Genomic DNA, 25,860 nt, shown 5'->3' with positions numbered 1-25,860 from the left:
AACACTGGGCCACGTGCAGCCATGTTCAAACATGGCCGTAATCCCTTCTAGAAAAACAAGGGCAATTAAAACAAAAGAGGTGGAAGCTTGCATCACCTCCAGCCCAGGCCCAGGCCCAAAACTGAAACTTTGTTACAAGAAACAAAAACCTGGGCCTCTTCAAAGACTTATTAAAAGTCTAAATTGGAAACGGAGGAGAAAAAAGACTGTATTTAAAGTGGACTGATTTTCTGAAAATGACCTTTGGCTTGAATTTGGATTTCGACTTTGGAAATTTCGAACTGAACTTTTAGTTTAAATCACTTGGAACTCTGAACATCCAAAGTGCTCCCAGAGGGGAAAAAAGGCAGCGGTGAAGCCCCTGCAGCAAAAAGCTCCAAGCGGCAAGCTCCAAGCAGCTCCGCTCGGCTGGGATCTCGGCTGGAATCGGCTTGGCTGGGCTCAGTTTGGCCCGGAAAAGCGAAAAACCTGGAATCCTCGCTCCAGATCACAAACCGGCAGCGGGGCCTAAAACTAAAAGGAAGCCACGTGGTAAAATCAGCGTGGGACAAAACATCTGAACTTTAAAAGTTTACAGAAGCCACGTGGTGAGATCAGCGTGGAACAAACCTACATCTGAACTTTAAAAGTTTACAAAAGCCACATGGTGAGATCAGCGTGGGACAAATTAATCTAAACTATGGTTTTAGGTGTAGAAAATTAGTGGGTAGTAATATTTTACTCATAGTTGGTGATGGGATAAGTTTTACTTAGTTAGTAGTTAAAAAATAAAAATAAAAGGGAAGTAATTCAGTTTAGCTCATTTAAACATCTAATTTCTAACCACCTGCATCTTTGTCTTAAGTCATTTTCTTTATAATTTAAATGTGTTTTGTTGTCTTTCAAAGTTAATATTTTCAATTGCAAAATGTTTTACTGTGTATTTTAATGTACTTAGCCTGTTTTTAAAATGTATGTTATGCATGTATGCTGAAGTACTTGTGTATAGAAAAAATATAGGAACAGTAAAGTTCCCCCAATATAGTTTAAAAATATAGGAACATGAAAGTTCCGAAATAGTGCTTGGTAAAAAAGCATTAATAGAATTTTAGGTTACAGGTGTAAAGTATATTTTGCAAATGATATGTTTTTGAAAAGGGCTGGTATATTAATTTTCACTTTATTACGTTGGCGCATGAAAATATTTAAAAAAGGGGGAAATGTGGTGTACCCTAAGACCCACCCATTTCTGGGAGGGGTCTGAACCGGATAGTAGGTGTAACTTTACCTGCAAGCCCCTCCCATTCCTGGGAGGGGTTTGGAAAAAGGTAGATAAGGCTGGGACCAAGGGAATTCGGCCCTTTTGGCTCTTTGCCCCTTTTGCCGTTTTTCTCTTGGCCCGGCTTGGCTTCCTGGCTTTTGGATCTTTGGGCCGCATGGAGCCCAAAGGGAAGATGGCTAACAGGAGATAAGATGCAGGGCTAGCAAAATATAGCTGAATGCTTAAAAGGTTGACATAGGCCACACACCTGTGGTGGCTAGGGCATGAATAAAGATGATTCTTCCTGAAGCCTGCATGTGAGTGAGTCTTGATTACGCGGATTACCTGGGCCTGAAATTCGCCAGCTGAATGGGGATGAAGCCACGTGGCTGGGGCCTAAGCACAAAGGCCTCCATCCATCGCCATCCAGCACCATCGTTATTGCAGGAGGGCAGCAGCAATTGTCCATGGAGGCCACCACCACCTGTTTCCCCATACCTCTGCTTATGCTCTGCAACTAATAAATGATTTGGCAATTGCTGTGTAAGTGCTGTGCTAAGACACAGCATTCGATGATGCTCTTCCAACCCTTGGGGATTAGAGTCAGCAATGGTTCCTTACAAACTAGATGGTTCTTCAAGTGTAATGGTCATTCCACTAGAAGGATCATCTTCTCTCCTACTGATTTACTCAACGCATTACATTAGATTCATATAAAATCAGAGGGGTTTTGTTTGTTTGTTTGTTTTAGTTTTGGGGTCACACCTAGTGACACTCAGGGGTTAATCATGGCTATGCTCTCAGAAATCACTCCTGGCTTGGAGGACCATGTGGAACGCTGTGGGGATCAAACCGAGGTTCATCCTAGCCTCACACCAGCAAGGCAGACACCTTACCACTTGAACGAACGCTCTGGCCCCTCCTATTTTTTTGTTATTGTTAAGGATAGGAGTTAAAGAAAACAGTAAAAATGAGATAGCATGGAGGTAAGGCATTTGCCTTTCATGCAGAAGGTCATTGTTTCGAATCCCTGCGTCCCATATGGTCCCCCGTGCCTGCCAGGAGCAATTTCTGAGCATGGAGCCAGGAGTAACCCCTGAGCACTGCCGGGTGTGACCCAAAAACTACACACACACACACACACACACACACACACACACAAGAAATACAGTAAAAACGGTGTGAGAATGGCAATTATTGTCATTTGCATAGGCCCAGCAAAATATGGGGGAAATGGTAAGGAAAAGCCTTGGCCTAAATACAAGGAGACCTTAGACCTGAAGTTTTCTGGCATAAGTTCAGCTCTGGGCTCCAGGCCCAATCCCTGAGTCATTCTCTGTGGTCCCAGTGAGGAAGGATTTTTTTTTTGTGTGTGGTTTTTTTGGGTCACACCCGGCAGTGCTCAGGGGTTTTTCCTGGCTCTGTGCTCAGAAACTGCTCCTGGCAGGCACGGGGGACCATATGGGACGCCGGGATTTGAACTGATGACCTTCTGCATGAAAGGTAAACGCCTTACCTCCATGCCATCTCTTCGGCCCCGAGGAAGGATTTTAATGCCCAAAATAGTGACACTCGGGGTGACTCCTGGATCCATGCCAGGAATCACTCCTTGTGTGTTCAGGGGACAATATGGGATGCCAAAGACCAACCTGAGTCCTATGTTTGCTAGTTCAATGCACCCTCTTCAGTGTTTTCTCTCTGTCCCAGAGAAATATTTTTTGTCATTGGTTTAAATTGTTGACTAGTGAGCCCAGCACAATGCTCATGCATATGTCCCTAAGCACCTAATTAGGATCCTCTCAATAATCTATCCTTTTCTGAAAGTTTAATACGTAGTAAAAGAAAACAGTATGTATTCACTCCACCTGTTGCCTCCTTCAACTAGATTTCATTCAACTAATTTGTACATTGCATATTTGATTTGATTTCAGAATGCAGACCACCAGTTCAGGATTTGGCCTTTTAGCAATTTGCTTTTGGAATGGGATCTCCCATTACAGTGAGATGATAAAATTTGTAAGTCCCAAATCAATATTATTTTTATGGTGGCAGAAAGTTCAGTTCCAGAAGGACATGGGATTTGTAAAGTGGGGCCCTGGGTTCAGCCCTATTACCCCATCTATGGTCTCTGCACTGCTATGAGGATCCACAGTCCAGTGCAGGGAGAAATTGCCATTAATCTCACCTCAGTGCTAAAGAGAATTCAATTCAAAAAGTTTTGTTTTGTTTTGTTTTGTTTTTGGGGCCACACCAGGAAGTGCTCAGGGGTTACTCCTGGCTGTCTGCTCAGAAATAGCTCCTGGCAGGCACAGGGGTCCTTATGGGACACCGGGATTTGAACCAACCACCTTTGGTCCTGAATCGGCTGATTGCAAGGCAAACGCTGCCGCTGTGCTATCTCTCTGGGCAATTCAAAAAGTTTTAAATCTAAAGAAATCTACTGCATTGTTCACACTAAAGATATACTATGATTTGTAAAAATGGGGGTGATAACCAAAGTAATGTAATGTTTTTGTTGGTTTTTAGGTCACACATGGCAGCAGTCAGGGGTTACTCCTGGCTCTATGCTCAGAAAACGCTCCTGGCAGGCTCAGGGAACTGTATGGGATGCTGGGATTCTAACCACTGTTGTCCTGCATGCAAGGCAAACACCAAACCTCCATGCTATCTCTCCAGTCACATTTTTTGGGGGAAATTTTTTTTTTTTTTTTTTTTTGGTTTTTGGGCCACACCCGGTGACGCTCAGGGGTTACTCCTGGCTATGCGCTCAGAAGTCGCTCCTGGCTTGGGGGACCATATGGGACGCCGGGGGATCGAACCGCGGTCCGTCTCCTAGGCTAGCGCAGGTAAGGCAGGCACCTTACCTCGAGCGCCACCGCCCGGCCCGGGAAATTTTATTAAGTAAAATATTATTTCAAATTTTGTATATACTCGTTCATTTATTGGCTGGATCCACCTTAAACTAGAAAATATTTTGCTGTGCACAAGGATGGAAACCTGAGTTTCAACCACACCACTCTATATAGGTCCTTGAACCCAATTAGGAGTAAATCTACTATGCAGGTATAGTGTTAGACCTCAGATCCTGAAGACCTCAGACCCTGAAGCTCTAACTTGCCTTAAGAACCAACAAGCGGACCCGGAGAGATAGCACAGCGGTGTTTGCCTTGCAAGCAGCTGATCCAGGACCAAAGGTGGTTGGTTCAAATCCTGGTGTCCCATATGGTCCCCCTTGCCTGCCAGGAGCTATTTCTGAGCAGACAGCCAGGAGTAACCCCTGAGCACCGCCGGGTGTGGCCCCCCCAAAAAAAACCGAAAAAAAAAATAAAAAAGAACCAACAAGCCCCAAAAGTTTCACAAACCTTGAGGCTATAATAAGCATCCATCCTGTAGCAGCTTCAATATTTATTTACCTGTTTCCCTTCCTTCTTATATACTGCTCCCTTTCTCATTCACAGGCCAAAGCCTTCTTGTTAGAAAGGCCATTCTGTTTTTCAGCCCAAAGATTGTCATAACAGATGGGGGGGCGCATAAGTTAGGTCATCTGTGAGATGTCAGACACCTGCTTAAGGGATGGACATAAGGATTGAAAATAAAAATTGAACCAATCATGTATACTTTGGAAGTTAAACTATTTGTATTAACATGTATTAGCATGGGCCCGGAGAGATAGCACAGCAGCGTTTGCCTTGCAAGCAGCCGATCCAGGACCAAAGGTGGTTGGTTCGAATCCCGGTGTCCCATATGGTCCCCCATGCCTGCCAGGAGCTATTTCTGAGCAGACAGCCAGGAGTAACCCCTGAGCAACGCTGGTGTGGCCCAAAAACTAAAAAAAAAAAAAAAAAAAAAAACATGTATTAGCATGATGAAGCCTGTTAAGTCTATATAACCTGCGTGTTAGTTTCACACAGGGCTTTTGTATCACAACAGAGTGCCCAGCTAGGGGCCGAGTGGTGGCACAGCAGTAGGGCTTTGCCTTGCACATGGCTGACCTAGGTCGGACCGCAGTTTGATTCCCCAGTGTCCCATATGGTCCCCCAAGCAGGAGCAATATCTGAGCACATAGCCAGTTGTAACCCCTGAGCATCACGAGGTGTGGCCACCCCCCAAAAAAGGAGAACGTTTTATGCTCAGTTAGAGTTGAATAAATTCCCTTTTGCATTTTAAATGATCAGAGTTGGTCTTTGACTCTCAGTACCAATCGGGTTATCTGCTTGAACCCTAACAATAGTAAAAGTGAGTTCCCTTCAGGAAACCTCCTAATGATAAACTGCAAGGTCATAGCATTTCCTGAATAAATGCAAGTTTATATTCCATTATTGAATTCTGTAATTGCACCCAAGGGGGCCTAAAAAGTAGGAAAAGCGGGGAGAGTTCTTGACTTGCATGCACCAAACTCAGTTAGACTCTCTCAGCATCCCTATATGGTCCTCAGAGGACTGTCAGGATAAATTCTTGAGTGCAAAGCCAGGACTATCTTGTGAATATCACTAGGTTTGACCGCCAGAACCCCTTCAGCCCTCAAATGAGAAATTTGTAACACAGCAGGATATAATCCTGTTGAGTGTGGCAGAAGGTTCCAATGTTATCAGAAGTGTGGGAATTATTTTTGGTGATGATCATTCTGGTCTCATCTATGCCAATAACCTACCCATTGAAGGAATTTGCACTGTTGGGAAGGCAACAAGACATTGGCAGAGGGTAAGGAACCCTGGTGATGAGATCAATGTTCAAACACTATCTGAAACTTCATCAAGCATGTTATTGTAAGTTGGTGATTCAATAATAAATAGAAGTGGCTGGTAAGAAAACCACAGTGAGGGCCCGGAGAGATAGCACAGCGGTGTTTGCCTTGCAAGCAGCCGATCCAGGACCAAAGGTGGTTGGTTCGAATCCCGGTGTCCCATAGGATCCCCCGTGCCTGCCAGGAGCTATTTCTGAGCAGATAGCCAGGAGTAACCCTTGAGCACCGCCGGGTGTGGCCCAAAAACCAAAAAGAAAAAAAAGAAAAAAGAAAACCACAGTGATGAGGGCACAGGTTGTGCAGACTGCTAATCTGGGTTTGATCCCAGGAACCCCTATGGTTCCCTGCGCACGGCTAGGCATAATTCTCGAGATCCTGAGAATCACTAGGGTTGGCCATCAAACTTAAGCCAATAGAAAGTAGAATGGGCTCTTGTGATGAGACTGAGAGCATGTTGGTACTGAAGGAAGTAAAGAAGCAAATAAAATCTCAGCAGTTCAGAACCAGAATTATAGCACAATGGGCAGGGCTTTTACCTTGCACCTGGCCAACCATGTTCAATCTCTGACATCCCATATAATCTCTTGAGTCTACCAGGTATAATTCATGAGCATCACTAACCAGCACAAAAACAAACAAATATTTCTCTCTTTTGGGAGCCAGAATATAGCACAGCAGGTAGGCCATTTCCCTTGCAAAAGGGTGACTCAACTTTGATCCCTGGGATATCCTATATGGTCTGCTTAGGCCTGCCAGGAGTCATTTCTTTTATTTCTTTTATTTCTTTTTTTTTCTTTTGGTTTTTGGGTCATACCCGGCAGTGCGCAAGGGTGAATCCTGGCTCCACGCTCAGAAATCACTCCTGGCAGGCTCGGGGTGTTGGGGTCAGGGGCAATGTGCCCCTCCGTCCTTTCGGCGCCTTGAGGGTTTCAAAGAGACACAGACCATGCACAAGCAACAGGTGAGATTTAATCTGACCGGTCAGGGTCGTCTGCTGAGAGAGATCTCAGAGCAGAGACCCCGAGGCTCTTTTCTGCAGAGTTTATATAGGAATTTTCAAGCAAGAACAGCACTTTTCGTTATCAGTCATAGACACAGCTATGAACAAAGGCTTACATTAAAAAACATCATAACTTTGAGATACACATTCAATGAACAAAGAGATGACCATTTAAACTTATCAATCCTAGTGTTACATATTGCAGGTGTCAGCTTATCACAATGGGCCAGGACCCTGGCCTTGTTAGTTGTAGAGAAGAAAGGGGATCATTAAAACTCAAGGTTCAAATGTAGCAAATGGTTAGAGTTCTTGGCACAGAGTGGCACATACGTCAGCCTTAGAAGCATGGGAGTTGGGCTTTCTGGCGCCAAGAACCCCCTCTGGCTGGTACTGCTCGAATCACTCTAGGCTTATAATAATTAGTAATAGTACATGAGTACTTATCAATTAACTTAACTTATTGACATATCCTATAAAGCTCAAAACTTACTTAAAGTGGCAGTTATAAACTAACAGTGAGCATAAATGGGTATTGATCTCACATGTCCAAGACTGCTTGCTGTCCTTGGGAGCTGTGAAAGCAGACCTTGCTTATCTTTAGTTCAAGCTAGCTGTCTGAAACCTCTTTCTAACTGTCTGAGGCCTCTTTGTTTCTGTAGCTCCCACTTTTCTGGCAGATTTCTGTTAGCAGGCTAGAATTCTAAAATGGAGCAGTCCTTTGAAAAAGAGAAGTTAAAAAAATATATATCCTAAAAACATTTAAGAAATTTTTCCTCATCAGGGGGATGATATGGAATGCCGGGATTCGAACCACCATTCTTCTGCATAAAAGGTAAACTTTCTACTTCCTTGATATCTCTCCGGCCCCCCAGGAGTCATTTCTCAGCACAGAGCTAGGAGTAATCCTTGAGCACCAAAGGGTGTGCCCGAGCACCAACAATAACTACAACAACAAAACAAACAAAAGGATCTTCCCATAGTGTGGAAGCCTTTTGTCTTTTAAGTAGCTGATCCAGCTCCAATCCCTAGCTCCCAAGAGGGTTCTATGATCCCATCTGGTAGTTTTTTTTAGAGTAATGAAACAATAATAAGTCTAAGCACTTCTTATGTAGCCAAAGAAACAGTAATGCATATTCGTGAAACATAACATACAGCACAATATGAGTGTCCAGTGAATTCTGAGCCCTTGATTTTAATTTTGTGGGTGGGGCTGGGCATAGATTGATATTCAGTGCAGTTTGTGATACCATTTTGGTTTGGTTCTTTTGGCCCTCAGGAGGTACTCAGGGCTTACTCAGGCTCATCACAGAAGAATTGTTCTTGGCAATGCTCAGGGACCTACGAGATGCAGATTCAAAACCTGGCTATTTACTTGCAAGGCAAATGGCCTCCCCACTCTACTATTGTGGGAACCTTGGATTATACAGTCTGGTTTGGGGGCCACACCCAGAGGTGATCAAGGATATTCCTGACTTTGCACTCAGAAATCACTCCTGGCAGACTCAGGGAACCCTATGGATGCCAGTGATAGAACAGAATCAGCCACATACCATCCAATGTGCTCCCCGCTGCAATACTTGACATCCCAGAGTCTGCTGAACATTGCCAGGAGCCATTCCTGACCACAGAGCCAGGAGTGACCCCTGAGGCCCCTGGTTAAGCCTGCCCCAATCAAAATAAAAAATAAATGAAGAAAACGAACAACCAAAGAAAATCAAGAACTCTAGCGCACATGTCATGTGAACAGCCCTCCACTCTCCATCTCTCCATGACCTGGAGACCCGCAGCGGTTTGAATCACCTCATCTAAGTCAAGGAATAGCAGAAATTGGCCTTCCAGGCCAATAAGTGACTGGTGCTGAGTTCGAGCCTGGCCCTTTAAGATTCGGCGTGAAGTCACCGTGACGTCACGCAGCGCGCGGCTTTTCATTCTCTGTCCTTTTCCTCCTGTGGTTCCCTTCTGCGCCCCCCGCGAACTCCGGGAGGAAGTGTGAATGGGGTTCCCGCTAGCGCGGGGGTGGGGTCTGGAGGGACGATTTTCTTTTGGCCAACGAGGGGCCCCTCTAAGCGCCCCGACACCCAGAGTCGCCTTTAGGTCCCCGCGGGGCTCCCCAGGGATGTTTTGGGGTGGCGGCCTCCCACACGCGGGACAAACAGATCGGATCGCGCGGACCTTCTGATGTCGTTGAGTTGGTTTGCGTTGAACTCAGCGGGATCGTCGTTGGACCGAAGTGACTTCAGAAGAGGCGAGTCGGGGCTGGCGATAGCAGAGCGCAGGGCGATTGCCTTGCAGGCGGCCACCCTGGTTCGATACCGTCACCCCTCATGGCTGCCATTTCCTCCCTGTAGAGCTTAGGTGTCTGCCTCACAGCTTGGATTCCAATCTGCTTCTGCTCCCCAGAAGGGGAAGGAGCCTCTGGCCTCATCTCCCATGTCGATCTAAGCTGGTGACCGGACTATGGGTCTATCAGGGAGGGCGTTTCTGGCCCCAGTGCAGGCACTTCTTTTTTTTTTTTTTTTTTTTTGGGGCCACACCCGTTTGACGCTCAAGGGTTACTCCTGGCTATGTGCTCAGAAATCGCCCCTGGCTTGGGGGGACCATATGGGGATCGAACCGCGGTCCTTCCTTGGCTAGCGCTTGCAAGGCAGACACCTTACCTCCAGCGCCACCTACCCGGCCCCGCAGGCACTTCTTGTTAGGAAAGGGCTTGCACATGTCTCTAGTACTCACAGCTGTGACTTTCTTCCAGGCCTTGTTGCTTCTCTTTGTGAGTAATCCAGGTTGGAGAAAATGGAGTCACACCGTCTGAACACCTGTGCTCAGGTAGGGGTAAGTGTGGGCGCAGAGAGGGTAAAGATGAAGATAAGAATGCACAGCCCCCCCCCCCCCCCCCCCCCCCCCGGTCATGGTGTGACTCCTGGCAGGGCAGGGACTCTGTGCTCTGAGGCTACTTTTGTCCTTTCTCCTGACTGTGCTCCTTGGTCACCCTTTGCAGGTCTCAAACCCAATGGGGTTATGGGCTCCAAGGTTGAGCTCTTGTAATATTGACCCTGATATTGGTGAAGAATGAGACCTTGATCCAAGGATTTCTGTCATGAAGCATCGTTCTTGCTTCAGTGGTGGAAAAAAGCTCTTTTGTAGCTTTTTAGTTTCTGCCAAGAGATTCTCCTGGCTCTGCACTCAGGTGCCTCTCCTGCTCTGTTTGAGGGACTTATGGTGTGTCAGGACTCTTTCTGGGGCAGCCAGAAGGAGTAAAGTGTCCTCCAGGCTGTTATGTATGATCAGCACAAGGTTCTTTTGTATTTTGCAATTGCTCCCAGATGCTAGGCCTATGCTCATGCTTCTGTCTCCTCCTTCTATCACTCAGAACCCTTCATGTTGGCTGATACATTTCCCCTAAGGTCACTAACTCACAAATCTGGCTCTTCACCATTTTCTGACAACTGTAAAGAACAGTGCTGGGTCCTTTCTGCACCTTTCTGGACTTTCCTGTGGGTTTTCTTTGGTTTTAGTTTGTTTCTCTGTGCTGTACTATCCGAGATTGTTTTGTTCTGTATTAAATTCTGTGTCATATTGGCAGGACTCAAAGCTTATCTTTTCTTTTTTGGGTTGGCAGGATCACGCCAGCTATGCTCAGGGGTTATTCCTGGCTCTTAGATCTGAAATAGCTTCTGGCAGATATGGGTGACCATATGGGGTTCCAGGATTCCAACCACCTTCTGTTCTGGATTGCCTGCATGCAAGGCAAATGCCCTACCTTGGTGTTATCTCTCAGGCCCCTCAGGGCTTATTCTTGGCTCTGCACAGAGGATTTACTCCTAGCAACATCAAGTAACCTTTGTGTGTACCTGGGATTGACCTTGGCTTTGCCCTGTGTGCACTGTTCCTGTGGGCCCACCAAGATCAATTTATTTATTTTTTTTGCCATACCTAGCAGTGCTCAGAGGTTACTCCTCACTCTGCAGTCAGAAAGGCTTGTGGGACCGTATGTCATGCTGGGAATGGGACCAGGGTCCAGTCCAGATTCACAGCATGCAAGGCAAACAAACAGTTGTGCCGTTTCTCCATTCCCATTTTGGTTCTTTAGTCTTTCATTCAGCAGAGTATTACCTCTTGCTTCCTCCCTGAAGCCACATTTCTCCAAAAAAAAAGTCGCATTTTCAGTTTCCTTGTTTATAGTCCCAGGGCTTTGTGCCTTTGAGTGGCAACATGAACAAATGATGTTACTAGAAAGCATAGTGATTGGAAGTCCTGTCTATTTTACCTGCTCAAGGAGAGATTTGCTGGGAAATAAACTGTGAATGCTGATTTAGACAAGCAGAAATTTGACTGACTCACTGGACCTTACATTTTCCTTCTTTCTCCCCCTAGTACCAAATGTAGAGATGGAATGAGGTTGGGATTGGGCTCCTGTGTGTTAGCATATTCATGTCACACGGAGAGCGCTTTTTAGCTCCTGGCTCTATGCTTAGGAGTACGCCTGGCATTGCTCAATGAACCTACGGTAATGGGCATTGGCCCAGGTATGTTTATGTGTATGCCACTATATACAAGTACCCTGTTGAACAGTGTTGGCTTGTTAAGGTGGCTGATGTAGTTTGATTTCTGAAGCCTATCCCCCAGAGGTGCTCAGGGAGAGATTGGTTTCTCCTGAGTCGATTAATCTTTGTAAGTTTGTAAAGACAGTCACTTTCGGATCCGGGGAAGTCCCTCCTCCCCTCCAGATAAACGTCGGCCCTGACTCCTTGTGTGTGTTTTGGCTCAGGATGTGGTGACCTTCTACGATGTAGCTGTGAGCTTCTCCCAGGAGGAGTGGCCATACCTGGATGCCTCTCAGAGGGAGCTCTACAGAGATGTGATGCTGGAGATCTACCAGCACCTGCAGGCTATAGGTGAGAGTCTCCCTGGGACTGCCAAATGGGACACTGCTATGGGGAGACCTCATATTTCCTGGGAATTTGTGTTCAACAAAAGATGCATTGTAATTTGGAGGTACGCATTGTTCTAACTCCCGAGCCCTTAACTTTTTTAGTCAGATGAATACTAATTTTTAGTTTGTTTCACTGGAGGGATCACTGCTGATTCTTGCACAGAAATAGCTCCTGGCAGATTAGGGGACTATATGGTTTCCGGGATCTGAACCGGGGTCCGTCCTGTGTTGGCCACACGCAAGGAAAACACCCTCCTGCTGTGCTATCTCTCAGGCCCCAAATTTATAGTTTTCAATGTCATTTCACAATCTTGAGATAGTTACATTGTGTTGGGTGTTGCCTTGGCAACACCAGGTTTGAATAAGGTTGGATCCTGGCTCCACAATGATCCTTTAAGCTTCCAGAAATCATCACTCAGCACAGAGCTAGAAATCAGCCCTGGTCAGAGTGACGTGCATCTCAAAATACTCCCAAATACAACTCATTTCATTTTTGTATATTAGGGGTGTATATTTTCCACACATGGGAGTGCTCAGAGCTTACTCCGCCAACAGAGCTTAGAGACTACTCCCGGTATTGCTCTGGGAGCTCTTGGGGTTCTTCTGATCCAGCGTGGATAAGCCTTGGGCAAGGTGAGGTTCTTCCATTGTAGTAGTGTCCCGACCCACTCAATATGCGAGCAGTTGTGATTTAAATTTTGCTGAAGATGTTTTGTTTTGTTTTTTTGGTCACACCCTGCTGTGCACAGGGGTTACTCCTGGCTCTGCGCTTAGAAGTCGCTCCTGCAGGCTTGGAGGACCGTATGGGATGCTGGGATTTGAACTACCATCCATCATGTGTTGCCTTTGTGCAAGGCAAATGCTTTACTGCTGTGCTATCACTCAGCCCCTCCTTAAGATTTTTGCTTATTTTTGTTTAGGGATCACACCAGGTACTCTCAGGAGTTACTTCTCACTCTGTGCTAATATGGCTCTCCTGAAAGGCATGGGGAGCATATGGGATGCTGAGATTTGAACCAAGATCTGTTCGAATCAGCTGCATGCAAGGCAAACGCCCTAACTCTGTGCATTTTCTCCAGCCTCACTGCTGAAGATGTTGTTTTGTTTTGTTTTGTTTTGTTTTTTGGGACACACCCGGTGACACTCAGGGGTTACTCCTGGTTATACACTCAGAAATAGCTCCTAGCTTGGGAGACCGTATGAGATGACGGGGCATCAAACCATGGTCCATCCTAGGCTTGCGTTTGCAAGTCAGAGAGATGCCTTGCTTCTAGCGCCATCGCTCCAGTCCCTGCTGAAGATTTGTTAAGGGTCACAAGGCACCAGTGCCTACCAAAATTATTGGGGGATGGTTAGTGTGAGTGATCATACTTGATGGTCCTGTCTGCAAAGCATATTTTTCAACCAATTTTGCTATGTTCTGGGCCACAATGTGACTTAGGTTTATCTTTTGGGGGGCCTACCCCCAGTAGAATTGGGGCTGACATCTGGCTCTGCACTCAAAGATCAACCATGGCAGGATTGCTGCTGTTGGAAAGAAGTCAGGTGTGCATACTTCCAAGGCAAGTGCCCTCTCCACTCTACTCTTACTCCAGCCCCTTCCTTTCTTTTGTTTGTTTGCTTGAGCCACACCTAATGGTGCTGAAAGGTTAGTCTGTCTTTGTGCTCAGATATTACTTGTGACATCCTCGTGGAACAATCTGGGAAACCAGGGATAGAACCAGGTCCACTGTTTACAAGGCAAATTCCCTTCCCTCTGTGCTATTCTTCTACTCCCAAAGATTCTTTTTTGGAGTTGGCTATAACATGTGGTTTCAGGGGTTACTTATGGCTCTATGCTCAGGAATTATTCCTGGCAAGCTTGGGTGTTCATATCGGAAGACAGGGATCAAACTTGTGTTGGCTACATGGAAGGCAAACACACTACCCATTGGACTATTGTTGCGGATCTTAAATCCTGATCTCGTGTATTCAATAACCAATAAGCATATTGAGAGCAGAGATTCTCTTCTTTATCTAGTTTGGCCTTGGTTATTACAGCCCCCAATTCATGGGGATGCTGTCCCCTTCCCTTTCTCTAATACAAGAATTGTCCCTCTTGGGCAGGACATTGGGATGTTAAGCCTATGCTGATTTCCTGGTTGGTAGGCGCCGCTTGCAGAAGGCTGCAGAGAGGCGTGTTTGCAGTTGAATGTGGGAAGTGCTTCCCAGCCTCAGACACTGGGCTGGGTGTGGAGCATCTTGGGCACATGTGAAAAGTGGGTGCTTAGCAGTATATGTTGGACTCCTGGTTCAGGTTTGCGGGACCTCTACCCCTTTTGTTCTCTGCCCTTCATGCTGACTCCCAGAATGATCTGGAGCTTTGGCTGTCTTAGCTTTATTCTATATCTGGTTCCTGTCTGTGGGCCTTTAGGACAGATTTTTAGATTCTGAGCCTCATCCACCGTCTGTGCCCTCAGACTGCTTGCATAGCTCCGTGTTTGGGTGTCCTTCCCAGGGGAAGCTGTTTCGACAGTTATCTTTGGCATTAGATCATTCCTGGCATTTTTTTCTTTTTTGTGGTTTTTGGGTCACACCCGGCAGTGCTCAGGGGTTTTCCTGGCTCCGTGCTCAGAAATTGCTCCTGGCATGCACGGGGGACCATATGGGACGCCGGGATTCGAACCGATGACCTTCTGCATGAAAGGTAAATGCCTTACCTCCATGCTATCTCTCTGGCCCCTATTCCTGGCATTTTTGAGTTTGCCCCAGGAATGTTTTTACTCTCATGTTTTTGAGGCTGCCTTGGTGATGGTGCTTGAAGTCACTCCTGGGGAATCCTGGTGCATTCAGGGGTCTATATGCGATGCCAGTAATAGAACTGGATCCACTGTTCACAAAGTACACACACTCCCTTAACACTGTAGATTTTGCTGGATTCTTGAAAACAATAAGAATTATTTTGGTATTTTTTTCCCCCGCGAATAATCTTGTGATTTTCTTGCCTCTACACTCAGAAATTAGTCCTGGCACTGCTTTGTGGAGTATATGAGACGCCTGGAATCCAACTTAGGTCAGTCAAATTAAAGGGCTGTGCCTTCTCTCTTGCTACTGTTGACATGTGTTCCCAAGAGAACTCTAATATGGGTTTTGCCCACTCCTCATTGAGAGACTCCTATTTTTTTGGTTTTTGTTTTTTGGGTCACACCCAGTGTCACTTGGATTACTCCTGGCTCTATTCTCCAAATCACTCCTGGCAGACATGGGGGACCATATGGGATGCTGAGATTCAAAACACCCTTGGTCCTCCGTCTGCTGCTTGCTAGGCAAACACCCTAAGGCTGTGCTATCTCTCCTGCCCCTCCTATCCTTTTTGTCAGCTGATTTACTACCTAAAAACTACATATGGTCACTATCTTGACTATTCAATCAGATTTCACTCAGTTAATTTTTTGTTTATTTGGTTTTTTGGCACACCCAGTGACTCTCAGGGTTTACTCCTATCTATGAACCCAGAAATCCCTCCTGTCTTGGGGGACCATATGGGACACCAGGGGATTGAACCTCTGTCCATCCTAGGCTAGCGCTTTCAAGACAGATGCTTTACCAGTTGTGCCACTGCTCCAGCCCTCATTATCTTAATTTTTTTATTTTGATATTGGGTCACACACAAGGGCACTTGGTTATTCCTTGAACAGTGCACAGAAAATACTTCAGTTATGCTTGGGTACTGTTTTGTATGCCAGGAATCAGACCAGCATCAGCTTTGTCAAGACAAACAAACAATCCATCACTAAGGCCCATCATTCAACTTAAGTTTTTTTATTTTTGACTTTTTAGGTCACTACTCCTGGCTCTGTACTAAGAAATAGCTCTTGGCAGGCATGGGAGACCATATGAAGTGTCAGGATTCGAACCACCGAAGGTCCTAGATTTTTGTTGTTGTTGTTTTTGGGTCACACCCGGCAGCGCTCAGGGGTTACTTCTGGCTCTACACTCAGAATTGCTCCTGGCAGGGTTGGGGTGGGGGGGAATGTGGAATGCCGAGATTTGAACCACCTTCCTTCTGCATGAATGGCACCCTACCTCCATGCTGTTTTCCCGGCCCAGGTCCTAGATTTTGGCTCAAGACAAATGCCCTAATGCCCCCCACCCCGCCCTACTTTTTTTGTTTTGTTTTACACTACAGTTGGTTGCACTCAGAAGATATTCTTAACTCTGTGCTCAGAAATTACTCTGGCAGGCTAGAGAGACCATATGGGATGCCAGGGATCCAACTTGTCAATGGAATGCAAGGCAAACTCCTCCCTGCTGTGTTATTGTTTCGACGCCCAACAGATTCTGACATTGCATATTTGGTTTCATTTTAGAATGCAGACCACCAGTTCAGGATTTGGCCTTTCAGCAATTTCCTTTTAGGACGAAATCTCCAAAGAGGGGTGAAATGGTAAGATTTGCATGTTCCAAATCAATATTTTTATGTGGTGTGGGATTTCCCTGTGCTGCAGGCAAATGTAGTTCTTAAAGTAGTCCCATACCCCATCTATAGTTTTTTCACTTCTGTGAGAATCCTGAGCTCATTATTGGGAGAGGTTGCTGTTACTTTCACCTGAGTGCAAAATTCAATTCAATAAGTTTTCTCTCTTTTTTTGTTTGTTTTTTGTTTTGTTTTGTTGGTTTGTTTTGGAGCCTCACACAGTGACACTCAGGGTTAATCCTGGCTGTGTCTCAGAAATCGCCCCTGACTAGGGGACCATGTGGGACTCCACGGATCGAACCCACCGTCTGTCCTAGGTCAGCCATGTGCAAGGCAAATGCCCTACCGCTGTGCCACTGCTCCAGCTCCAAGTTTTCATTTTTTGTTTATGTGCCACACCCTGTAGCGCTCAGGGTTACTCCTGGCTCTGTGCTCAGCAATCACTCCTGGCATGCTCATAGGAACATATTGGATGCCGGGATCGAACCTGAGGCCACCCATGTCAAGGCAAACGCCCTATCACTTACTATGCTGTCAGTCCTTTCCCTCAATAAGTTTTTCTAACCTAAAGTTATTAATCATATTTTTCCACACTAAGGAAATGCTGTGTTTATGGTAGAAGGGGTTAGGGAGGGAGAGAAATTTTTTCTCTTTTTTTTTTTTTTTGTTTTTGTTTTTGTTTTTGGATCACACCTGGCAGCGCTCAGGGGTTAATCCTGGCTCTATGCTCAGAAATCACTCCTGGCAGGCTCAGGGGACCATATGGGACGCCGGGATTCAAACTGATGACCTTCTGCATGAAAAAGCAAATGCCTTAACCTCCAAGCTATCTCTCCGGCCACAATATTTTCTTTTTGATGTGATAAAATATTAGGTCAAGTATGTTTTTTGTTTATTAGTTTTGTTTCTGTTTTGGGAGACACTCTGATGTTCCTAGCTCTGCACTCAGAATCACTCCTGGCTGGCTCAAGGGGACTATATGTGATGTAAGGGATCGAACCAAGGTCACCCAAGTGCAAGGCTAACACCCTACCCTCTGTGCAATCAGTCAGGCCCAGGGTCGAGTGTTTAAACTACTTCATTTGTTGAATGGATTCATATTTCAGTGGAAAAGTCTGTTTTTTCTGTGGTGGATGGAAACCTGAATTTCGTCCCAAGCCCCCTTAAGTTCTGATCGGGGGCACACTGCCATAGTAAACGTGAGCATTTCCTTTTAGCATTCCCCATAGTATACATGAAAAATAAAAAAGTAAAGAGAATTCTTTGATGTTTGGGAAGAATCTGCCTATAGTGGGGCTTATATGTTTGGGAAAACACTAACATGCCTGTAATGAAATGGAGACATTCTCACACTCAGGACTTCCACATCGGCAAAATTTGCTGGTCCTAACAGTCAAAATAAAAAACGGAAGCAATCAGTAGCATAGAGGGTAAGGCATTTGCCTTGCACAGGGCCCACCAGGGTTCAATCCCTAGTATGCCATATGATCTTCCAAGTACTGTTAGTAATGACTCCACAAAGCCGAAAGTAATTCCTGAGTATCACCCAGTTTTCCCCCAAAACACACACACAGGACACACACACTCATATGCATGCACGCACGCACACAAAGAAAAAATAAAAGAGCCTAGTAAGTACATCTGGTAAATGTGTCTGCTCTGCACGCAGCGACCCAAAGTTGAATATTTTTTTTTTTTTTTTTTTTTTTTTTTTTTGTTTTTTGGGCCACACCCGGCAGTGCTCAGGGGTCACTCCTGGCTGTCTGCTCAGAAATAGCTCCTGGCAGGCACGGGGGACCATATGGGACACCGGGATTTGAACCAACCACCTTTGGTCCTGGATCGGCTGCTTGCAAGGCAAACGCCGCTGTGCTATCTCTCCAGGCCCCAAAGTTGAATATTCTATAAGTTCCCTGAGCACTGTCAAGATTAAAGTCTGAGTGCAGAGCAAGGAGTAGCCTGTGAGCATAGCTGAGTGACACAAAGAAAGAAAAGAAAACATTACATACCTAGGAGAAAAAGCTTGGATGAGGGTTTGACAGCTTCATGGACTTAGCCCTGAATATCTTTTATTTTTTTTGATTTCTTGGACCACACCCATTTGATGCTCAGGGGCTACTCCTGGCTAAGCGCTCAGAAATCGTCCCTGGTTTGGGGGGGACCATATTGAATGCCGGGGGATCGAACCGCGGTTGAGATCTTTCCTTGGCTAGCACTTGCAAGGCAGACACCTTACCTCTAGCACCACCTTCCCGGGCCCCAGCCCGGATATCTTTAAAGTACATTATTTGTTAGTTTGTTTGTTTTTTGATTTTTAGCCCACACATGGTTGATGCTCAGGGTTTACTCCTGACTCTGCTTAGAAATCGCTCCTGGCTCATGGGACCAAATGGGATGCCAGGGATTGAACCTAGGTCTGTTCTGGGTTCATCGCATGGGAGGCAAATGCCCTCCTGCTGTGCTATTGCTCTGGCTCCATTTTATTGTTAGGGCCAATTTACACAGGGAAAAAATTAAAAATAGAAAAGATATACCTGTTTCTAAAAATATCCACACCTGTGGACAATTGAGTTTTTGTTGTTGAAATCACAGTTGCGGGCCTGTTTTGTGTGTGTGTGTGTGTGTGTGTGTGTGTGTGTGTGGTTTTTGGGTCACACCTGGCATTGCTCAGGGGTTACTCCTGGCTCCATGCTCAGAAATTGCTCCTGGCAGACACAGGGGACTATATGGGATGCCGGAATTCGAACCGATGACCTTCTGCATGAAACACAAACGCCTTTCCTCCATGCTATCTCTCCAGCCCCGCGGGCCTGTTTTTAAAGGAGAATTGAAATGAAAAAAGAAGTGATTGGACTAACTTGTGCTTTTCCACAGGGACGCAGCAAACCCCAGTGGGATGGGGGTATTCCTGTGTTGTGGAACACAGTCCAAAGGACACTATCCTGCCTGCCTCCTGACAGAAATGAGGACTCATGGGGCATCTGTTCTGGAGGAGGCCAGAATGAAGTGAGCATTCTCGCTGAGAATCCCCAGTCCTCTGGGCACAGCAACCCTAAATCTCATCTGTCCAGTTCCTGTACAAAGATCACCACACTTGGGCCACCCTGTCCTGAGCAAACAGTGTTTGCTAGAATTCCCTCACAGCAAAAGTTGAACAAGCTCATTCCCTGCGGAGTGGAGGCCCCAGAGTGTAAGCATTGTAGAGGGGCCTTACCATGTGCTTGGCATTGTGATTTACCATCGGACACCCTCAGTGCAGAGAATCCTCTGAAGGTCAGCAAGGAAGACTTGCTTTTTGTCAACCATCACACCAAGTGACCCTAAGGAGGGTCTGTATGCAAAAGAAATGTCAGACACTCCAGGAGGTGGCAAGGCCTCTCACCCCTCAGTCCTTACTATAACCCATGACAATTCAAATTGTAGAAAAGCCTTATAGCGTGTCAGGGAGTGTGGGATAGGTCTTTCCTCACTCCTCATCCCTTACTGCGCACAGGATTGTTCATATAGGAGAGGAAACCTTATATATGCGAGTATTGTGGGAAGGCCTTCAGTCAAAATGGATATCTTTCTAGGCACATGTATATTCATACAAGGAGAGAAACATTATAAATGTCCAAAAGTGTGAGAAGGGCCTTCTCTTTCATCCTCAAACCTTAGTATACACATGAGTATTCATAGTGGAGAGAAGCCTTATTCATAGTCAGGTTTGTGGGGAAGGCCTTCGCTCGATCCTCATATCACCTTTTAACCCACAAGAAAATTCATACAGGAGAGAAACCTTATACATGTCAGGAGTGCAGGAAATCCTTCACTCGATCCTCAAGCCTTTTAACTCACAAGAAAATTCATACAGGAAAGAAACCTTATACATGTCATGAGTGCCGGAAAGCCTTTGCTCGATACTCACACCTTTTATCACACAAGTTAGTTCAGTACAGGAGAGAAAGCTTATAAGTGTCAGGAGTGCGGGAAAGACTTCGCTTGATCCTCAAGCCTTTTAACTCACAAGAAAATTCATACAGGAGAGATACCGTATACATGTCAAGAGTGTGGGAAGGCCTTTACTCAATCCTCAGGTCTTTTATCACACAAGTTAATCATACAGAGAGGAAACCTTGTAAGTGTCAGGAGTGGCGGGAAAGCCTTCGCTCGATCCTCATACCTTTTAACACATAAGAAAATTCATACAGGTGAGAAACCTTATACATGTCAAGAGTGTGAAAGGCCTTCACTCAACATGGAAACCTTTTAATACACAAGAAAATTCATTTAGGAGAGAAATCTTATACTTGTGTGGGAGTGTGCGGGAAAGCCTCACTCAATCCTCAAGCCTTTTAAGACACAAGAAAATTCATACAGGTGAGAAACCTTATCAATGTCAGGAGTGTGGGAAAGCTTCATTCAGTACTCAAGCCTTTTAGCACACAAGAAAATTCATACAGGAGAGAAAGGTGTTATACATGTCAGGCGTGCAGGAAAGCCTTCACTCGATTGTCAAGCCTTTTAAGACACAAGAAAATTCATACAGGTGAGAAACCTTATACATGTCAAGAGTGCAGAAAGGGGGCCAGCGAGGTGGCGCTAGAGGTAAGGTGTCTGCCTTGCAAGCGCTATCCAAGGAAGGACCACAGTTCTATCCCCCGGCGTCCCATATGGTCTCCCCAAGCTAGGGGCAGTTTCTGAGCGCTTAGCCAGGAGTAACCCCTGAGCATCCAATGGGTGTGGTCGTGTGGTCCAAAAAACCAAAAAAAAAAAAAAAGTGCGGAAAGTCTTCACTCAACCTACAAATCTTTTAACACACAAGAAAATTCTTTCAGGAGAGAAACCCTTGTACATGTCAGGACTGGTGGAAAGGCTTTTGGTTATTCTGCAAGACTTATAACCATAAGAAATTTCATTCTAGGGAGGCGCACAGTGTGTAAGGATTATGGGAAGGCTCTACTCCTTTACAAGCCACTTTATTAGTATGAAAGATTAGTATCAATATTGTGCTGCATGATCATACAAAATGTTGACATTGTTCATACTGGTACTACTGGTGTGGGTTCAATCACTTGCCATCTTGGATGGTCACTTAGCATTGGCAGTTGAGATACTGAGTGCATATCCAGGAATCATCTTGAGAACCACAAGGTATGATCCACCTGGAAATAAAATGTTTTAAAGAGGAGATAATCTGTCATATGGATGGAGAAGGCATTGATTACTTTCGAATGTGTATATTTGGGGGAGAGCAATAGCACAGCACCTCGGTTCATTTGGCCTTTGTCTACCAAGAGTAATTTCAGCGCAGAGTCAGAGGTATAACCTAAGTGCTGTCAGGTGTGTCCCCTAGACAGAAAAAAAAATGCATATTATGGATGAACCTTTATTTGTGTTTGGTTTTTTGTTTGTTTTTGGTCCTTGCCAACCGCACTTGGGTTAACTCCTAGGCAGGCTCAGGAGACCACATGGGATGCTTGGGAACAAATCACAGTAAGCCATGTACAGTGCAAACACATACATGCTGTGCTGTGTGTTTCACAAGCATGGAAAGTTCCACTCAGTCCTCAAACCTTTTCCAGGCACAGCGATATTTATAGAGGAGAGGTGTCTTATGTCGGGAGTGGTGGAACACATAGGTCAATATAATCATTTTGCATTAAACTTTCTGTGAAAGGTCTTAAGTTCCTCTGGAAGCTACTAGACATCACAATTCTACGTACTTGTAGGAACAAAGGACTGTATTAAAGATATTGAATGATCCTCATATGAAGAAAATTTATATCTGAATAGAACTATACGTACAGAATGTGGGGAAAAAGTTCCATTCTCAAGGCTTGATTACAGAAATACTGATGGGGCAATAGGTAGAATCAAGGTTAGATGGACTTTGATGTGCAGCATTGCATGCGGGTCCCTCATGCACCACCAGTATTGATTTCCTGAGGGCAGTGTCAAGACTGATTCTTGTGCAATTCCAGGGTGTGGACAGAACCAATATAAGGAGACAAACCTTTGTCAGCATGTAAGGAATGTGGGGAGGTGGCTTTTTCCAGACCATTAGAGGTCATGGGTATAATCAGTGTTGTGAAGCACTAAATGTGTTGGAAGGGAGAAACTCAGGAACTTGCTCAGACACTCTGATTACACTAAGGTCTTGGAACCCTAGAGATGTAATGGGTGGGGGAGTTTTCACTGCATCCCCAGACCAAATGTTATCACAAATTAATATTTCTCACAATGGCAAACTGCCTGATATCGCTTTGAGGTCCCAGAAATCTCCCTGAATCATGGCTGTAGCTATAGCACAATGGTAGGGCACTTGCACGAGGCAGATACAGGACAGACCTGTTTTGATCCCGTGTGTTCCATATAGTCCCCTTAGCCAGGAGCGAGTTCTGAGCACATAGGTAACCCCTGAGCTTTGCCATTGTAACCAAGAGAAAGAAAGAAAAGAAGGAAGTCTCCCGGAAGCAAACAAGTTCATTTTTCACAGCAGAGGCAACAAAAATGCAACCTCTGAAGGCTGCTGCAGCATTGTTGGCAATGTTTCATGGCCAAAGTGCCCTGCAGGAAATGGGCCTGGCACTACAATTGTTGCCTGGTCATAGCCAGGCCCTCCCGTTTCCCAGCCTTTGCAGTGCCCCTGTTTGCTAATAGAAATGTCCTGAGAGATTGAGGCTGGCTGGCTGGTGATTGAGTACCCAGTAAAGTAATAACCAATAGCCCATGACTTGGGATGTTTGTGTCTTTCTTTGTTCCAACTCTGGCACCAAGTGACTCTACTACCTGTTCAAGGGGATCTTTGTGGAGAGCAACCAGAAGGCTACAGCGAGTCCTATCTTTTCCTTGCCTTTTAGGGAACCAACCACTGCAGTGTTCAGGAGCTACTCCTGGCTTTGCACTCCTAATCATTGTTATTTTTATTAGATGAAATGTAAGATGGTCTATTATTTAACCTCACTTTGTCATTTGGCTCTATATTCCTATGAAAAGGACTCTGCGTGGAAATGAAAAACTAGATTTCATGAATGTCATGGTATGTAAGCCCTGACCCTCACCAGGTTGATCGCAGAGCACAGAACAAAGAGAAATGAGCACTGCCTGCACAGGACACACATAAACTACAAACAAATGAAACAAAATTATTTGCACATCCATTTGAGGCCCAGAGGTTACTCCTGGCTATGCGCTCAGGAATCGCCCTGGCTTGGGGGTCCATGTGGGATGCTGGGGGATCGAACCGCAGTCTGTCCTAGGTTAGTGCTTGCAAGGCAGACGCCTTGCCTCTAGTGCCACCTCTCCAGCCCCCAAATGAAACAAATTTTAAAAATTTAAAAGTTAAATGAAAAAGTGAAAAAACACATTGATGTTTGGGAAGAATGTGCTTATAGTGAGATCTTTTTCTTTGGGCCACACCTGGCTGTATTGAAAAGTTCCTTGTAAACTCTACAACCAGTAATTACTCCTGGCTGGTATGGGGTATCCTAGGGTATGTTGGCAAGTATACCTGAACTGGGCTTGTGCAAGGAAACCACCTTCCTGACTATATATAATGTTATAATATATATTAGGAGGTATGTACATCCTAATGAGATAGATGTTTCAAATGGCAAGTATAGTTCTTTTACTGGGGGCGGGGGGAGAATACCACCAGGCTTTTAGACATGTGCTCAGTGGCACCACACTGACCTCTAACCAAGCACCAAACCTGGATGCAATGCCATCCCTGGATCATTGCCCTGATGTTCCCAAGGAGGGGCTGTATTTGAATTAAGAAGACAGGTGGGTCTGGGTTGATAGCCCAGTGGGGAGAGTGTTTGCTTTGTATGCAGCTGATCTGAATTTGATGTAAGGTATCACATATGGTCCTCCTGCCTGCCAGGAATGATTCTTGCATGGATAGCCACCAGTAATCCTTGAGCACCACCACATGTGGCCCCAAAGCCAACAGGCGCCATTATATAGGAGGGAATGTGGTTTCCTTACACAAGCCTAGTTCAGGTTCAATCCCCAACATCCCCTAGAGTACCCCATACCAGACAGGAGCAATTAATGACTGCAGAGTTAGAAGAATTCTTGAATATAGCCAGGTGTGGCCCAAAGAAAAAGTAAACTCACTATAAGCACTTCTGTGATTCTGCAGTGAATGATATAATTGAGACATTCTCACAACTGATTTCTCTGCACATCTGTAAAATTTTCTCATCCTGGGGCCAGAGAGATAGCATAGCAGTACTGCATTTGTGGGATGGTACGTCCAGGTTACTCAGGGTTTACTCCTGGATCTGCAATCAGGAATCATTCCAGGAGACCACAAGGTGTGCCAGCTACCAAACCCAGATCAGCCAAATGCAAGTCAAACGCATGTGGCCAACTCCGGAGGGACCAGTGTGATTCGGGCATCCCATATGGTCCTCCAGCCTGCCAGTGGCAATTTCTGAGTGCAGATCCAGGAGGAACCCCTAACCCTAACCCGACCTCCTTGCCTCACTGGGCCTCGCTGTAGTTTCAGCGAGCCAAGGCCTAGGGCACCCTCACAGCCCAGACACATTTCTGGCCTTGGTGGGTCCCACCAGCTCGCAGAGACCAGCAGGACAGCGAGTTTCTTTCTTTCTTCTCTTTCTTTCTTTCTTTCTTTCTTTCTTTCTTTCTTTCTTTCTTTCTTTCTTTCTTTCTTTCTTTCTTTCTTTCTTCTTTCTTTCTCTCTTTCTTTCTTTTTTTTCTTTCTTTCTTTCTTCTTCTTTCTTTCTTTCTTTTCTTTCTCTCTCTCTCTTCTCTTTCTCTTTCTTTCTTCTTTCTCTCTTTCTTTCTTTCTTTCTTTCTCTTTCTTTCTTCTTTCTTTCTCTCTCTCTTTCTTTTCTTCTTCCTCTTCCTCCTTCTTTCTTTCTTTCTTTCTTTCTTTCTTTCTCTTTCTTTCTTTCTTTCTTTCTTCTTTTCTTTCTTTCTTTTTCTTTCTTTTCTTTCTTCTTGCTTTCTTGCTTTCTTGCTTGCTTGCTTTCTTGCTTTCCTTCTCTTTCTTTTCTTTTTCTTTCTTTCTTTCTTTCTTTCTTTCTTTCTTTGTTTCTTCTTGCTTTGTCTGTCTTTCTTCTCTCTTGCTCTTTTTACTTTTTCTGTCTTCCATCCTTCCTTCCTTCTTTCCTTCCTTCCTTCCTTCCTTCCTTCCTTCCTTCCTTCCTTCCTTCCTTCCTTCCTTCCTTCCTTCCTTCCTTCCTTCCTTCCTTCCTTCCTTTTTTTTTTTCTCTGTGCTCGGGGCCTTTCTCTTTCTCTTTCTTTTTTTTTTGTTTTATTGTTTTTTTTTTTTTTTTTTGGTTTTTTTTTTTTTGGGCCACACCCGGAGGTGCTCAGGGGTTACTCCTGGCTATCTGCTCAGAAATCGCTCCTGGCAGGCACAGGGGACCCTATGGGACACCGGTACTCGAACCAACCACCTTAGGTCCTGGATCGGCTGCTTGCAAGGCAAACACCTCTGTATTATCTCTCCGGCCCCCCTTTCTCTTTTTAGGTC

At 45.3% G+C, this 25,860-nt stretch overlaps 2 protein-coding genes and 1 long non-coding RNA gene across 3 annotated transcripts in view; 2 read left to right on the top strand and 1 right to left on the bottom strand.

The window, feature by feature from the left end:
* ZNF91 (zinc finger protein 91) overlaps positions 1 to 25,860 on the bottom strand; it is a 693,978-nt gene that overhangs the window by 393,949 nt on the left and 274,169 nt on the right. The gene's annotated exons all lie outside the window — the stretch shown is intronic.
* Positions 1 to 25,860, top strand: part of LOC126027241 (zinc finger protein 93-like) — a 594,792-nt gene that overhangs the window by 424,109 nt on the left and 144,823 nt on the right. The gene's annotated exons all lie outside the window — the stretch shown is intronic.
* On the top strand, positions 11,750 to 19,288 carry LOC126027250 (uncharacterized). The gene is made up of 3 exons (XR_007502233.1): positions 11,750 to 11,876; positions 16,264 to 16,340; positions 19,245 to 19,288. It is a non-coding gene; the product is annotated as an uncharacterized LOC126027250 (long non-coding RNA).

Source organism: Suncus etruscus, chromosome 14, assembly GCF_024139225.1.
Source record: "Suncus etruscus isolate mSunEtr1 chromosome 14, mSunEtr1.pri.cur, whole genome shotgun sequence".
Classification (NCBI taxonomy): Eukaryota; Metazoa; Chordata; class Mammalia; order Eulipotyphla; family Soricidae; genus Suncus; species Suncus etruscus.
This window is presented reverse-complemented; position numbering and strand designations above follow the sequence as displayed.